We start from the raw sequence: 17,635 nt of genomic DNA, 5'->3' as shown, positions 1-17,635 counted from the left end.
CTGATAGTATTTTGCATGTCTATGTTGTTGTAGATAGATGGCCCGTGCTGTTGTTCCGTTGAATTTTAATGCATTCCTTGAGAAAGCAAAGTTGAAAGATGATGGTAGCAATTACACGGACTGGGTCCGTAACTTGAGGATTATCCTCATTGCTGCACAGAAGAATTACGTCCTGGAAGCACCGCTAGGTGCCAAACACGCTGCAGGAGCAACACCAGATGTTATGAACGTCTGGCAGAGCAAAGCTGATGACTACTCGATAGTTCAGTGTGCCATGCTTCATGGCTTAGAACCGGGACTTCAACGACGTTTTGAATGTCATGGAGCATATGAGATGTTCCAGGAGTTGAAGTTAATATTTCAAGCAAATGCCCGGATTGAGAGATATGAAGTGTCCAATAAGTTCTACAGCTGCAAGATGGAGGAGAATAGTTCTGTCAGTGAACATATACTCAGAATGTCTGGGTATAACAATCACTTGATTCAACTGGGAGTTAATCTTCCGGATGATAGTGTCATTGACAGAATTCTTCATTCACTGCCACCAAGCTACAAAAGCTTCGTGATGAACTATAACATGCAAGGGATGGATAAGACTATTCCCGAGCTCTGCGCAATTCTAAAGGCTGCGGAGGTAGAAATCAAGAAGGAGCATCAAGTGTTGATGGTCAATAAGACCACCAGTTTCAAGAAAAAGGGTAAAGGGAAGAAGAAGGGGAACTTCAACAAGAACGGTAAACAAGTTGCTGCTCAGGAGAAGAAACCCAAGTCTGGAACTAAGCCTGAGACTGAGTGCTTCTACTGCAAAGGGACTGGCCACTGGAAGCGGAACTGCCCCAAGTATTTGGCGGATAAGAAGGATGGCAAGATGAGCAAAGGTATATGTGATATACATGTTATTGATGTGTACCTTACTAAAGCTCGCAGTAGCACCTGGGTATTTGATACTGGTTCTGTTGCTAATATTTGCAACTCGAAACAGGGACTACGGATTAAGCAAAGATTGGCAAAGGACGAGGTGATGATGCGCGTGGGAAATGGTTCCAAAGTCGATGTGATCGCCGTCGGCACGCTACCTCTACATCTACCTTCGGGGTTAGTTTTAGACCTAAATAATTGTTATTTGGTGCCAGCGTTGAGCATGAACATTATATCTGGATCTTGTTTGATGCGAGACGGTTATCCATTTAAATCTAAGAATAATGGTTGTTCTATTTATATGAGTAATATCTTTTATGGTCATGCATCCTTATAGAGTGGTCTATTTTTGATGAATCTCGATAGTAGTGATACACATATTCATAATGTTGAATCCATAAGATGCAGAGTTGATAATGATAGTGCAACTTATTTGTGGCACTGCCGTTTGCGTCATATTGGTGTAAAGCGCATGAAGAAACTCCATTCTGATGGACTTTTCGAATCACTTGATTATGAATCACTTGGTACTTGCAAACCATGCCTCATGGGCAAGATGACTAAAACGCCGTTCTCCGGAACAATGGAGCGAGCAACAGATTTGTTGGAAATCATACATACTGATGTATGTGGTCCGATGAATATTGAGGCTCGCGGCGGGTATCGTTATTTTCTCACCTTTACAGATTATTTAAGCAGATATGGGTATATCTACTTAATGAAACATAAGTCTGAAACATTTGAAAAGTTTAAAGAATTTCAGAGTGAAGTGGAAAATCATCGTAACAAGAAAATAAAGTTTCTACGATTTGATCGTGGAGGAGAATATTTGAGTTACGAGTTTGGTCTTCATTTGATACAATGCGGAATAGTTTCGCAACTCACGCCACCCGGAACACCACAGCGTAATGGTGTGTCCGAACGTCATAATCGTACTTTACTAGATATGGTGCGATCTATGATGTCTCTTGCTGATTTACCGCTATCGTTTTGGGGTTATGCTTTAGAGACGGCTGCATTCACGTTAAATAGGGCACCATCTAAATCCGTTGAGACGACGCCTTATGAACTGTGGTTTGGCAAGAAACCAAAGTTGTCGTTTCTTAAAGTTTGGGGCTGCGATGCTTATGTGAAAAAGCTTCAACCTGATAAGCTCGAACCCAAATCGGAGAAATGTGTCTTCATAGGATACCCAAAGGAGACTGTTGGGTACACCTTCTATCACAGATCTGAAGGCAAGACATTCGTTGCTAAGAATGGATCCTTTCTAGAGAAGGAGTTTCTCTCAAAAGAAGTGAGTGGGAGGAAAGTAGAACTTGATGAGGTAACTGTACCTGCTCCCTTATTGGAAAGTAGTTCATCACAGAAATCTGTTCCTGTGACTCCTACACCAATTAGTGAGGAAGCTAATGATAATGATCTTGTAACTTTAGATCAAGTTACTACTGAACCTCGTAGGTCAACCAGAGTAAGATCCGCACCAGAGTGGTACGGTAATCCTGTTCTGGAGGTCATGTTACATGACCATGATGAACCTACGAACTATGAGGAAGCGATGATGAGCCCAGATTCCGCAAAATGGCTTGAGGCCATGAAATCTGAGATGGGATCCATGTATGAGAACAAAGTGTGGACTTTGGTTGACTTGCCCGATGATCGGCAAGCCATCGAGAATAAATGGATCTTCAAGAAGAAGACTGACACTGACGGTAATATTACTGTCTGCAAAGCTCGACTTGTTGCGAGAGGTTTTCGACAAGTTCAAGGAGTTGACTACGATGAGACCTTCTCACCCGTAGCGATGCTCAAGTCCGTCCGAGTCATGTTAGTAATTGTCGCATTTTATGATTATGAAATTAGGCAAATGGATGTAAAGACTGCGTTCCTGAATGGATTTCTGGAAGAAGAGTTGTATATGATGCAACCTGAAGGTTTTATCGATCCAAAGGATGCTAACAAAGTGTGAAAGCTCCAGCGATCCATCTATGGACTGGTGCAAGCATCTCGGAGTTGGAATAAACGTTTTGATAGTGTGATCAAAGCGTATGGTTTTATACAGACTTTTGGAGAAGACTGTATTTACAAGAAAGTGAGTGGGAGCTCTGTAGCATTTCTAATATTTTATGTGGAAGACATATTGTTGATTGGAAATGATATAGAATTAATGGATAGCATAAAAGGATACTTGAATAAGAGCTTTTCAATGAAGGACCTCGGTGAAGCTGCTTATATATTGGGCATCAAGATCTATAGAGATAGATCAAGACGTTTAATTGGACTTTCACAAAGCACATACCTTGATAAAGTTTTGAAGAAGTTCAAAATGGATCAAGCAAAGAAAGGGTTCTTGCCTGTGTTACAAGGTGTGAAGTTGAGTCAGACTCAATGCCCGACCACAGCAGAAGATAGAGAGAAAATGAAAGATGTGCCTTATGCTTCAGCCATAGGCTCTATCATGTATGCCATGCTGTGTACCAGACCTGATGTGTGCCTTGCTATTATTTTAGCAGGGAGGTACCAAAGTAATCCAGGAGTGGATCACTGGACATCGGTCAGGAACATGCTGAAATACCTGAAAAGGACTAAGGATATGTTTCTCGTTTATGGAGGTGAAAAAGAGCTCGTCGTAAATGGTTACGTCGATGCAAGCTTTGACACTGATCCGGACGATTCTAAATCGCAAACCGGATACGTGTTTTTATTGAATGGTGGAGCTGTCAGTTGGTGCAGTTCTAAACAAAGCGTCGTGGCGGGATCTACGTGTGAAGCGGAGTACATAGATGCTTCAGAAGCAGCAAATGAAGGAGTCTGGATGAAGGAGTTCATATCCGATCTAGGTGTCATACCTAGTGCATCGGGTCCAATGAAAATCTTTTGTGACAATACTGGTGCAATTGCCTTGGCAAAGGAATCCAGATTTCACAAGAGAACCAAGCACATCAAGAGACGCTTCAATTCCATCCGCGATCAAGTCCAGGTGGGAGAAATAGAGATTTGCTAGATACATACGGATCTGAATGTTGTAGACCCGTTGACTAAGCCTCTCTCACGAACAAAACATGATCAGCACCAAGGCTCCATGGGTGTTAGAATCATTACTGTGTAATCTAGATTATTGACTCTAGTGCAAGTGGGAGACTCAAGGAAATATGCCCTAGAGGCAATAATAAAGTTATTATTTATTTCCTTATTTTATGATAAATGTTTATTATTCATGCTAGAATTGTATTAACCGGAAACATAATACATGTGTGAATACATAGACAAACAGAGTGTCACTAGTATGCCTCTACTTGACTAGCTCGTTGATCAAAGATGGTTATGTTTCCTAACCATAGACATGAGTTATCATTTGATAAACGGGATCACATCATTAGGAGAATGATGTGATTGACTTGACCCATTCCGTTAGCTTAGCACTTGATCGTTTTAGTTTACTACTATTGCTTTCTTCATGACTTATACATGTTCCTATGACTATGAGATTATGCAACTCCCGATTACCGGAGGAACACTTTGTGTGCTCCCAAACGTCACAACGTAACTGGGTGATTATAAAGGTGCTCTATAGGTGTCTCCGATGGTACTTGTTGAGTTGGCATAGATCGAGATTAGGATTTGTCACTCCGATTGTCGGAGAGGTATCTCTGGGCCCTCTCGGTAATGCACATCACTATAAGCCTTGCAAGCAATGCAACTAATGAGTTAGTTGCGGGACGATGTATTACAGAACGATTAAAGAGACTTGCTGGTAACGAGATTGAGCTAGGTATTGAGATACCGACGATCGAATCTCGGGCAAGTAACATACCGATAACAAAGGGAACAACGTATGTTGTTACGCGGTTTGACCGATAAAGATCTTCGTAGAATATGTAGGAACCAATATGAGCATCTAGGTTCCGCTATTGGTTATTGACCGGAGACGTGTCTCGGTCATGTCTACATAGTTCTCGAACCCGTAGGGTCCGCACGCTTAAAGTTCTGTGACGATTGGTATTATGAGTTTTTGTGTTTTGATGTACCGAAGGTAGTTTGGAGTCCCGGATATGATCACGGACATGACGAGGAGTCTCAAAATGGTCGAGACATAAAGATCGATATATTGGACGACTATGTTTGGACTTCGGAAAGGTTCCGGGCAAGTTCGGACAAATACCGGAGTACCGGGGGGGTTACCGGAACCCCCCGGGGAGTATAATGGGCCTTATGGGCCTTAGTGGAGAAGAGGAGGGGCGGCCAGGGCAGGCCGCGCACCCTCTCCCCCCCCTAGTCTGAATTGGACAAGGAAGGGGGGGCGGCGCCCCCCTTTTTCCTTCCCCCTCTCTTCTCCTTCCTTCCCTCCTACTCCTCCTCTTGGAAGGGGGGAATCCTACTCCCGGTGGGAGTAGGATTCCCCTATGGCGTGCCCTAGAGAGGGCCGGCCCTCCCCCTCCTCCACTCCTTTATATACAGGGGAGGGGGGCACCCCATAGACACACAAGTTGATCAGTTGATCTTTTAGCTGTGTGCGGTGCCCCCTCCACCATAATCCACCTCGGTCATATCGTAGCGGTGCTTAGGCGAAGCCCTGCGTCGGTAGCAACATCATCACCGTCATCACGCCGTCGTGCTGACGGAACTCTCCCGTGAAGCTCTGCTGGATCGGAGTTTGTGGGACGTCACCGAGCTGAACGTGTGCTGAACTCGGAGGTGCCGTGCGTTCGGTACTTGGATCGGTCGGATCGTGAAGACGTACGACTACATCAACCGCGTTTTCATAACGCTTCCGCTTACGATCTACGAGGGTACGTGGACAACACTCTCCCCTCTCGTTGCTATGCATCACCATGATCTTGCGTGTGCGTAGGATTTTTTTGAAATTACTACGTTCCCCAACACTACGTCAATCACCGAGCTACTCATTGTCGAAGATCTCCACGATCTCCGCCCCCGGCTCCTGCAGGATTGGCAGCAGCTGCAGCTCTGGTTCCTCCAGCGGCTCCGGTTGCTCCGCTCGGGCCTCCTCCGCCTCTATCCCCGCGTCAAGTTCGACGAAGAGCGCGTCGGACACCGCCTGCTCTTGCCGGAGGAACGCCCGGTTGGCCTTCACACAGGCCTCATCCTGGATGGACTCCAGGATAGCCTGCTGCTCCGCCATCTCGTCGGACTGGGCGATGGCGAAGTCTGCCTCCGCCTACTCCATGTTGAAGCCCGGCTGCTCCGCCTCCTCCGCCTCCATCGGAGCTAGGTCCTCCTCCTCCACTTCCCCCGGCCACTCCTCCGGCTCCGGCGAGTCCGGAGGCAGCCCGACAAAGATGCAGGATGCGTGTGCGGCTTGTCTCGCCCGGATCTCATGCTGGACCTCGGCGTGGCGCTCCGTGCGAAAATTGCGTAGTAGGTGATCTTCCTCCGGACCATGACGGACCACCGGCGCGTGTACAGGGCACTAGAGCGGGGGAGGGAGGAGGTGGATGGGCTCGGACCGGCGACGTGGAGAGGGGGAGGTGGATGGGCTAGGGTTGCGGGACTCCGGCCGGGTTAAATAGGCGGATTTGCTCTCGGGCGGCGATCCTGAGCGGCGCCACGCGGCTTTCATACTGCGGCGACGGAGGAGGCGTCCGTCGGACCGCCGGGTTTCCGGGCAAGTCCGCGTGGGGCCCCTTCGTCAGTCCTACATGGCGGGTGTGCCCGGGCGCGCCCGGACAACCCCATATCCGCCCCATATTTGAGCTGAATATGAGGAGTGCCGGTCAGCCCGGGCGTTTGAGGCCCGTTTGAGGGGATTGTCTGGGTCAGAAAAACGTGACCGGTCTGTGACAGGGCGGCCCGCCCGGATGCATGTGGAAGGTTTGGGACGCCCAGCTGTAGATGCTTTAATGCCTCCATATGGTGGCCCAGAGGTTGTCTCACATGCTAAAAGAAGTCCTTAACATGGTTTTGAATTCTCTTTGAATAATGCAATAATTCCAAATGGTTTGATTTCAATAAAGCGCCGTGATAGTTAAAAAAATAAAGCACAGCTGCATGCCGTCTCGTAGCCGGGAATCTGCATGATACAATTATCCATCCCACCCATGCCTGCAACATGTATACCTATACCTTTTTTGTTTTTTGCAACAGTATACGTATGTTTATCCCATGATGTGATGCGTCGTCCTCGATGGACACAGTGTTCGATTCGCCCGCATGGAGCGGCATACATGGTCAATGCGGTGCAGTCCTGTACACAGATCAACAATACAATAAATTTATACGCGTGTACTGAAGCATCCCGTTGCTCTAGCCCGCCATGCTAGCGACGTCTCGACACGTACGGTACGTGTACACACGCCCACACTAGCTAGCTGGTAGCAGTACCAAACCTAATAAGGCTAGCCAAGCAGCATGGTCATGGCACGGGTGCACGTGGTCGTAACTGCATGCCCCGGCGCGCGGTGCGGGCATGCGCGGGAAACCGACCGTGCATGCATGCATGCGGGCGTGGTGGCTAGAGCTCAGTAGAGGATGCATGGTGGTACAGTGCCTACAATTACGGACATGTGCATGCATGCATGCACGGACGTGAACAGCGAACAGCTTTTGATCGTCGATGACCACTCTCGTGTACTTGCCTACTTGCTGTTGCCGTGCTCTTGCTTTCCGAGGTTCCATGCCTAGTTTGGCTTTTGGAGCCTAGCCGGTGCATGCCTATCCGTGAGCCACACCGTACTTGTACTGCACTGCCTTTTTGAGTTCGGGACTGCTAGCCACGCGTGTCTGTCCGTACTAATCCACTCTACTGTGCAACCGTGTGCTGCAGAGTGTCGTTTGGAGGAACATAATCCATCTTTCGTTCCTCGACCACTGAACCGTTCGGTATTCCGTCCATGAACTCAATAACCAGTTGGACCCTAAACTATTGTAAAATCAGGGATTCATGAAGTTGTTTAATTATGGCTTTGTAGATATTCATCGTTTGGACTTTGGAATACTTATGAGATCCACTATTAGGATTTCTAAGAAGAATCATTTCACAAGCCAATGTTTTCTGGTATTTTTATGAAACATTTCAGATCTTTTAGTTTCCATGGATTATCAAATTTCAGTTTGAAGAAATATTTTTTGATTTGATTTCCCAATATCCATTTCTTTAGTTCTTTTATTTCCAGGAATCATTGTAACTTCCAGAATTTCGGGGTTCAAGATGTCTTCCAATGGAGCTCATGGAACAAGTACGGAGTTGACCAATGTAGACAGCTTCCCATAAAGGTATTTGTCCATTGGCAACTACTCCCTCTATTCCTAAACATAAGTCTTTTTAGAGGTTCCACTACAGACTATATACGGAACAAAATGAGTGAGTATACACTCCAAAGTACACCTATATATATCCGTATGTAGTCCGCATTGAAATCTTTAAGAAGACTTATATTTAGAAATAGAGGGAATAGTAGTAACTAATAATGTCGCTTAAATGGATTACAACCTCACCACCTTAGTTCAAGTCTTCATAGGCACAAATTCAGGTTACTACTGCTCGGGGGACCCTTAGGTTTTTGTTTGAAGGTAAATACTATTCAGTGGTTTACTTATGTACCAATTAAGATTGTTGATTAATGTCTTGTGTTGACTAGAATATTTAAACCTTGATGCTCAAATTTACACATGTAGGTGCGTTCACTTGGAGTATAGTGAGATTCGTAGATTTGCCTCCGAACTATATTAGTTTTAGCGTGTGAGACACGGCGCACACGCTCTAGAGTGCGAGTGCAGTGGCCCGCATATGCATCCTTCTTGTAAACGCAACAACACAAGCCAGAGATAATACCCCGTCCGTTGCTATGGGATGCATTCCGGTTATTTCCATGAGGCTTGTTAATATAAAACTTTATTATTTGGATTACCAATAAGGGAATCGAAACTATAACACATACATTTATTATACTTTCTCTGTTTCTAAATATAAGACGTTTTGGCAGTTCAATTTAAGAACGTCTTATATTTCAGAACGTAGAGAGTAGTTGATTATTTTGTAGTTGTAGAATGTTTATTGAATACGAATAGCATGCATGATGCATGTTAAGGTGGGTCTTTTTCTCATGCATGATGACATGGTGAGTTGATATAGCTACATGTTGAGAGAACTAAAGTCAGTGAGTCATGCATGGTAGCATGCTGAGTTGTCATATAGTTGCGTGTTAAGTGAATTGAGTTAGTGCAGATAAACTATTTTTGCATATGGGATTAATGTGTTTAGTATGAGTAATGTGTATTTGATCTGCATCTGCCAGCCTTACGTACTCAGGGCTAAAAATAGTCGCGCAAGGGGCAATGGGGCTGTTTGGTTGCTACCCTGAGAGGAATTTGCCTGGCCAGGAGCAAGCCTGACGATTGCCCGCACCTTGTTTGGTTGATGCCTGAGTACCATTCGACCAGCCTGACCTGAGCATCTCCGGCACGGAGTTAGCCGGAGCCAGGCCACCAAAATAGGAGGCCTGACTCAGGCGGAGGAATCAGTGCACGCATGCATGCACTCTAAATTGTGTAAGTATATATTTTAATATTGCTCAGGCTGAGGGAGGGCTTCAGGAATGAACCAAACAACATTTTTTCAGGCTGCCTGGCAGGCTGAAGTCACGAGATTCTCTAGCGCCTGTCAAGCGCTCAATTTTTTCAGGCAAGTAGCTCAGGTAGCGAACCAAACAGCCCCAATGTTTCCCGGGATCCCGCCAGAGGATCGATGCTGATGCAGTACTTGGATCCAAGTAGTGTTTCCCGGGATTCGAAATCGTGCTTATGTTAGCACTGACGACACCCCGTCAAGCTTTCAAACAGGAGAAAAGCAATCTGTGCAAGCAATCAACATCAGGAATCAGGACAAATAACCCACCCATATATACGTACCCAAAACATATTAGTGGATATATGATCCACTGATCCGACAAGATCGGCAAGCTCTAGAACCGCTGCTAGAAATCAACTACTGCCACTACTACTAGTGTTGTGGTCGTGCGGCCATGTATATACCAATACTAGCTACTGTACAAGCCCGCAAGACGACCGATGGCTCCCTAATATCTGCACTCGGGACAATCAAGTGAGGCCTTGGCAAACAAATCAACAAAAAACGTGACAAGATTGATCGAAAACCCCGCCAAATGCTTTGTTGACCATATCTCTGGTGGGGTAATCCGTACTATTCGTTTGCGACAGCATATCATGTCAATATATAGTTATACGCCCTCCGTTCCTAAATATAAGTCTTTCCAGAGATTTCAATACGAACTACATACGGATGTATATGGACCTATTTTAGAGCGTAGATTCACTCATTTTGCTCCGTATGTAGTCCATATTAGATTCTCTAAAAAAGACTTATATTTAGGAACGGAGGGAGTACATGTCAAAGTGGATGACAAATACAAGGTACTCCCTCCGTCCGGTGAAAATTGTACATCTAGAAATTTTAGAACAAATTATAGAGTGAAGTAAAAAATGCATTGAGAAGATGCAATCCACCATCTCTTTCCTCTTTAATTACCCAACCCCCAATGAGCTAAGTGCATGTAGAAATTAAGAAGACTATGTATAGAATGCTATTGGTCTTGATTACCATGTGATGAGAGAAAATATTTTAAAGTGCATCGAAAAGATAGAAGTACATTTTTTTAGGACAAATTTTAAACCCAAACGTAAACTCTTCACCGGACAGAGGGAGTACTGTACTAGCTAGCACTACCTTGGAAGTAAGTAGGATTAAATTTCCATACATATAAAAGATGGACCTGAGATGGCACATGCATGATATATATTTCCTCTGTTCCTAAATATAAGTCTTTGTAGACATTTTATTATGAACCACATATGGATGTATATATTTTTTCGCGAATACGCAAAGCTTGCGTACCATTTCATTGATAGAAGGAGTAGAATGAGTACATGGGGTACAAACATGACACGAACGTAGACAGGCGTGAACATGGTGCCCGGAGCAGAGAAACAAGGGATGCTCGGCTCAAACAGAAAATACAACACAGCTAAACGTACCAAACCCGAGCCAAGAACGGTGATGCCAAACCAAGGAGAACTCCAACATCGTCCGAGCCAAAACTGGGGACAGCGCGAGTGAGCAAGATAGTGCCTTCAAGAAGGAAGACGAAGCCGAGACTCCGTCACTATCCGGTCCGGGAGACCCAGACCTAGGGTTTCCCCTGAGCTCGAGGAGGGGCGCAGCTGAAGGCCTTAGCAGTGCCTCCAAGAAGGAAAAGACACCCACGGGCGCCGTCGTTGCCAACACCGGCGAGCCGAGCAGGGATCTCTCCATGGCCTGAAGCTGAGCGATCCCAAAGCCGTCGAATCCGGGATCATAGATGGGGAGGCCAACGCTGGTCGGAACCATCATGTTAAGGGGGGTTGGCGGGGCTGGACCTGCCGTCGGAGGGTGGCACCGCCTCCGAACCCATGAGCATTGGATCTGACAAAAGGGGGGGCTTTGAGGCGTACAGGGTATGGCGGGCGACGACGCGAACCACGTGGGGGTCTTGGCGCGACGGCGTCCAGCAATGCCGACAAGCAAGGACTGGAAGACACAGATCCAAGCTGCCATGGCCTTGACCGTCGATACAACGACGAGTCAAGTAAGTTGGAAGGGGCGCAGCTACCCGGTCGCCGGGGTGGAGCTGCCCGGTGGATGACGCCGGCAGCGAAGGACACCGGAGAGACGCGGGCCTTAGGCCACTGGGGCCGGAACAGCGCCAACAAGAACCCGCCATGAGAGGCCCCGGGTCAGCCACAACTGCGTACACATCGCCGCTGCTGCGAGAGCCATCGCCGTAGCGCAGGGGGGAGGGAGAGCCACCATAGACGAGGGGGACGCCTGCACGGGAGGCAGGCCGTGAACGCCCCCGCAACCAGCCGCAGACCACAAGCCCCAACCACGGCCAGCAAGCATACACGCGGCCGGGTGGGAGTTGAAGCTTCAGGGTGTGGCGCCGTGGCAACGGCCAGGAGCACCGGAATCGCCGCCGGCCGGCAGGCTCGAGCAGCAGCTGGAGGGGGAGGGCTCGAGAATCACCCGGAGGAACGTCGGTTCACGGGGAGCAGGGGGTGGAGGCGCGTGGGGAGGGGGCGTCCGCGGCGACCGAGGAAGACGGTGGGACGGGGGCCGCGGCCGGTCAGAGACGCGCGAGGTCAGGCTGTCCGGTGGGGGCCCGGATCCGCCGCCGCCGGACCGACAGGGAAGGGCGCCGCCGCGGTAAAGCAAGGTGGGGATGTCGGGGGGTTTATGAGGGCGCGAGGGACCCAGATCCGCCCCGCCGCCACCTTCCTGGGGCCCAGCGCGGCTTTGCCGGCCGGCCCTCCGGTGGCGGTGATGCGCGGGAGGCCGGCAGCGAGGGCTGTTAGCGGTGGCGGCTAGGTTGCCCCCAGTGTCACCAGAGGAGGGCGACGCGGGGGTCGAAGGAGTAGCCAGAATAGGTAACTTAACATGTCTTCCTATGGACGTATGTAGGTGCATTTTAAGTGTGGATTGCTTTGTATGTGGGCACCTAGTGAAATCTCTACAAACACTTATATTTAAAAACACCGGGAGTATGGTCGTAGTACATGTTAGGTAAAACTTTGTTGGTGCTGCATGCCATGCCACGTACGGACAGCTTCGATTCCATTTTGGGACGCCGTACGTGTACGTGCGATGTTGGAGCCTTGCCATTCGGTGTTCAATCAGAGATGGATCATGGTATGATGCATCATTGGCGCGCGCGTGTGTATCATTCGACGAGATGAGAGGGCAGCCAGGCCAGGCCATGTGCAGGAGAGCATGCATGCACGCACCACCGACCCAATTAATATGCGATCGAGATCGAGTTGGTCCGCATCCATTTGGTAGCCCACATGGCTATCCAGCTACCGTCCATGTCGGCGTTGTCGCCCTCTCCAACAGCAACCAATACACACAGACACACGAGCATGTAAAGAAGAGAGCAGATAAGGAGGAGTGCTCCAGCCGTCGGTCCTGGTAATTCAGCGACTAAAGAAACTCAAGTGCAAGAAACTAGAATACGATGGCTAGCTTTCTCAGATGTGCAATCAATCATAAGCTTTACTGTAGCTGGCGTTCTTCCAAAGGGGCCTTTCCTGAGGCTAGAGCGCGCACGCATGCAGGACCACCAAAAACAAACGTATGGATCGATCGATCGATGATGCCATGCATCTTATAATTCCCAAGCTACCTAGCAAGTAGTAGTAGCAACGACTTGTCAATGGGCTGTATTATGCAACTCACTCAGGAGCGTACGTGCATTGCAACCACCGGTACATGCATATTATTGTACTGTACTAGTACGCACGATCGATTTGCACTTTTGCTACGAGTACGTACGTACGCACGCACATCGCAGAGCCGCCAATCATATGGAACGATCGAGCGGCTAGCTAGTGCCTCTCGCTTTCGCTGTACGTTGTACGTTCTTCTGATCTGATGCACGTCGATCGGTCCACGCAGATCACGCAGCCATTCTTTTGTTGCTGCTGGCTGGCGGAGGCGCCAATAATAAGCTTGCTTGCACGTGCGACACGGTGGCCCTGATGACCTGACCTTCTCGCTAGAAAGAAAAGCAGCTCGAGGGGCGGTGGCGTGGCGCCTTCCGATTCGCGGTGTCTCTTCTCTTCCACTCGATTAGGGAATAAGTTAATGGCTTTTCATGTGGATTAGTTTACGCTGCTGCATTCTGGCCTTCTTGTGTTTTCTTTTGTTTTGTGTGTGCGTGCATGTGGGAAACATATTCCTTTAGATCTTGGCTGTGCAACTTGCACTGATAATTGAGGGGTTTTCTCATAAGTTATTGTGTCATTGGGGTTGAGCTAATTCTAGCTAGGTTTGCAGCACGCCCTCTATTATTATCAATATATTTTTCGTTTATCACTAACAAAAGTTCCTTTTATCTTTCCGATAAAACTAACTCATTAAACCAAAACATGCTATTGTATATTGTAAGTTCTAGAGTCAGTTTCACCTCTACAACTTTTAATTCATTTAGGGAAACTTTTGACGAGTTACCGGATTTAAGAAGCTCGTTCCAAAACTTGAACAACCCCTCCCCGAAGAAAAATATGGACAAAGCTGTCCTACATGGCAGACCCATGTGTCGGCTGGGTCGAGGCTAGGTGGACACAATATTTTCGCGATAAAGGGAATATTTTAATATTATAAGAAGCACAATAGCTATATGTAAGTCGCCTGAATTTGTAATTTGGGCCAGTCGATTTTTGAAAGAAGAAGAAGTTCTCCGGAGAAAAGGAAGGAAGGAGCAGCGCAGCGGAGTAGCCTCCTCATCTATCTTAGGGGTGCAGCGGGGGCGGGGGAACAACAACCTCCTTGTCTATCTTAGAGGTGCCGGGGTGCAGGTTCGCCGGCATTGGAATTAGAGGCCGTCGGGGTTAGAGGGATGGTCGTGGGCGGCGGAAGCACGTCAGCGGGCGGCAGCTGAGGGGAGGGCGGGGCGGCCGGACTGACGCGAGAGCGCGACAGGCCGCGCGTGGTGGAAGCCAGCGGTTCGGCTTGTGGTACGTGGGGTGGTTAGAGAAGGACGTGGGATGGGCGGAAGGTTGAGGAAGGGTTGCTGACCGCTGTATCTGCGTCGGACGGCCGAAAACCATCGCTGGCCCAAAATGGGTTTTGAGTCGACTGATCGGTATCCAGTCCCTATACGAAGATACTACTTGTTACACAGGCCTCCCCATGGGCTAGCTTAAAAAAGAGCAATCAACGTGCATCCCAAGAACAGTAGTAAGTCTCCCAAAAACTTGGTCAAATCATATGCATGTCATGCATTTTTCTTCTTGCGACCAAAATCATATGTCATGTGAAGAAAATAATATAAAAAGATAATCAAAGTTATAATAAAAATGCATGATTTAAATATATATTTTGAAATGGGTTAAACCCCTTTCATTAAAGCATAACAGAAATACTGCCGATCCAGTCTATAATTTAAATAAATGAATTCCAACTTTCTAGATTTTATATAATTTACATTTTAGTCGAGCGTACAAGTATTTGTAAACAATCATATTGTAGGAGTACTAAGTTTTCATATGTTCCTTTGGACTTTTTCGCTCTGCTGCATCAAGTCAACTCGAGGAATCCCCGGTGTGGCAACAATGACTCTTTATCTTAAGATGGTGTGCCGATCGACTTAGTATCTTAAAGATACTCATATGAGGTAGAGCATGCGTGCGTGCGTTTATAAGGATGAGTATGTGTGTATGTCGGCATCTTAGATTGTACTATGTGTTAAAAAAGCACGTGAACTTCCGGGCGTGGCAACCCAACACGCAGTGCGTAAATTGGAGTTGTAGCTAGGTGGCCGATAGGGTCGTGGTTTGTGCGCACACAATATCTATGTTAGAGCATCTCCAGTTGTTGCCCCCCCCCCCCCCCTCCCAGGAGGCATAAAAACCGCCGCCTGGGGGAGAGCCGGCGGTAGAATCGGCATTGGGGGAGGTTGGGCATCCAGCCGTCGCCCCCCAGGTCGCCGATATCGGCCCATTCGCGGGCGCTTTTCGGTCCAGATAAATAGAAAAATGGCCCGATATCGGCGAGAAACGGCCCATATTCGGCGTGGTTCGGCGTTGAATTCTCAACATAAATAAATTTTTTTATCACATAGTTCATCACAGAAAATCAAATAATTCAACAAAATAGTGCAACAACAAATAGTTCAATACAAATTATATAGTTCAACAAATAAAAACTCATCACACGTCGAGCTAGGCGTCGCCCTTGATCCTCCATAGGTGCTCCACCTGCCGCTACACCACCCCTCCGCGGCCGGAAACGCCGGAAAAGTCGCCCAGCTGGCGGTGGAGAGGCTGCCTCGGCGAAACCTCTGCTCCTTTTCCGGCGGGGATGGGCTATCTAGCGGTGGCGGGCGGTGGGCGGCGCCGGGATCAGCCGGTTGGCGGCCGAGCGCGCGGGGGTGGGAGGTGAAACTGGAAGAAAGACTTGGCTTTTCGCCTGACGGTGTGGGGCGGACGTGCTTTTCACTTGCGCCGGAGCCCCCGAGCGTCCCCTAGTGCGCTGGGTTCGGCCTGCGATCGCCGGGACCAAAAACGGGCCGAGCCGGCGGATTTCGGCGTCCTGGGGGCGCGACTGGGGCGTTTTTTCGGCGCCGACGCCGAAAAAGTCGCCTGGGGGGCCTGTTGGGGGCGCGGCTGGAGATGCTCTTATGTAGCATGAGAAAAAAAGGTAGCATTGTACTGTCCTTGGTGTTAAGGCATGCATGCATATGGTCATACTTTCCCCCTCATCCTGATGTGATCGTATCCTAAGCGCACATGAACACCAATAGTTTTGCCCATCTCGCTCGGCCAGTGACCGGCCGCCAGCTGCTCGCAGCTCATGCTCATGACCGATCGCCTGTTCCGGGTCGGTCCAAACCTCCAAAACCTTGGTCGATCGCCGCGGCCAAAAGTCAAGTTAAACTATGAGCCGGACACATGCACAGATGCACCACCGGCCTTGTCCTATTCCTTGTTGCACGTACGAACTGAACACACAAAAGTAACCAGGCGCGCGTGCGTGCACGTACGTGCACTGAGTAAACCCAGACCCCGGCTAGCGCACGGCACGCCAATCTTTATATGATCTGGCCGGTGATCACTCGACGGCGCCGCAAAATGGCATCATCTCTCGATCGCGCACTTTCGGTCATGTGAGCATTGACTAATGGCTATTGTATGTGTAGCAAGTACGTGGTCACGGGGGAACCTTTGGTCGCAGCCGATGGATGGATCGAGTGGGCGTGATCACCATGGCCTTTATCAGCAATGATGATCAACCTTGTTTGTTTAGAGTTTAGACAAGGTAGCTCGATCGTGCATATGCATTTCTCATGGGCTGCGTCTCTTCTTTTGTGCTGCACTTTTGACCAAGGCTAGACGCGAGGCCGATGATGCATGGCGCATATTTGCATCGTGGTCGAACCCACCGCCGGCCGGCCGCGCCGCGCGCGCGCACCATGCACCAACCTCGAGCCGCGCGCACGCGCTGGGGCGCGCACGTACGCGTCCTGGCCGCGTCGCCGACGGCGACGGCTTTACTCGCTGCTGGTGGAGGCTACCTGGCTAGCTTCAACTAGCTGGGGACGCCGTCGGTGGACGTAGCTAGCTATGCCTAGGCCAGAGGCCGCGAGCGAGCGAGCGGCATTGATGCATGCATTCAGCTGGTCCACTGTAGATGAGCCGTGCGCGCGCGCGCATGCACACGTAGTGGTACGTGAGCGCTCTGGTCACGCTGTCGTCCTGCGGCGAGCCCTGCATGCACAGTGACCGGATTGATTCCTCGCGCCTGGAGGCGACACGAGTTATCGTGGGCGCCAGTGGACATGCACTCGCGCGCGTACGGGACGGCGCACAGTGCGAACTGAAACAACTATGCGGGCGCAACAAGTTCACGTGTGCTTGGATGCATGGTGTGCCCGCCTCGTGCGGTGCAGTAAAACCTACTTCTGTGTAGTAGTAAGGTCACCTGACCTGATGATACGATATCTATCTCGGACTGGATCCGTCCATCCCCACGTGGACGTGGGCGTCCATGCCTGCAGCAGGAGCAGGCGGTTTACTCCTGTGTATATCGCGTCGAGGATTTGGTCTTGCATCGGCTGCACGCGGACCACTTCAGTATGGCCAGGGCCAGTTCTGTAGTGATCACGAGGGAGGGAGGAATGGCCGTCCGGTACGACACGTACGTTGTGAC

Source organism: Triticum aestivum, chromosome 2D, assembly GCF_018294505.1.
Source record: "Triticum aestivum cultivar Chinese Spring chromosome 2D, IWGSC CS RefSeq v2.1, whole genome shotgun sequence".
Classification (NCBI taxonomy): Eukaryota; Viridiplantae; Streptophyta; class Magnoliopsida; order Poales; family Poaceae; genus Triticum; species Triticum aestivum.
This window is presented reverse-complemented; position numbering follows the sequence as displayed.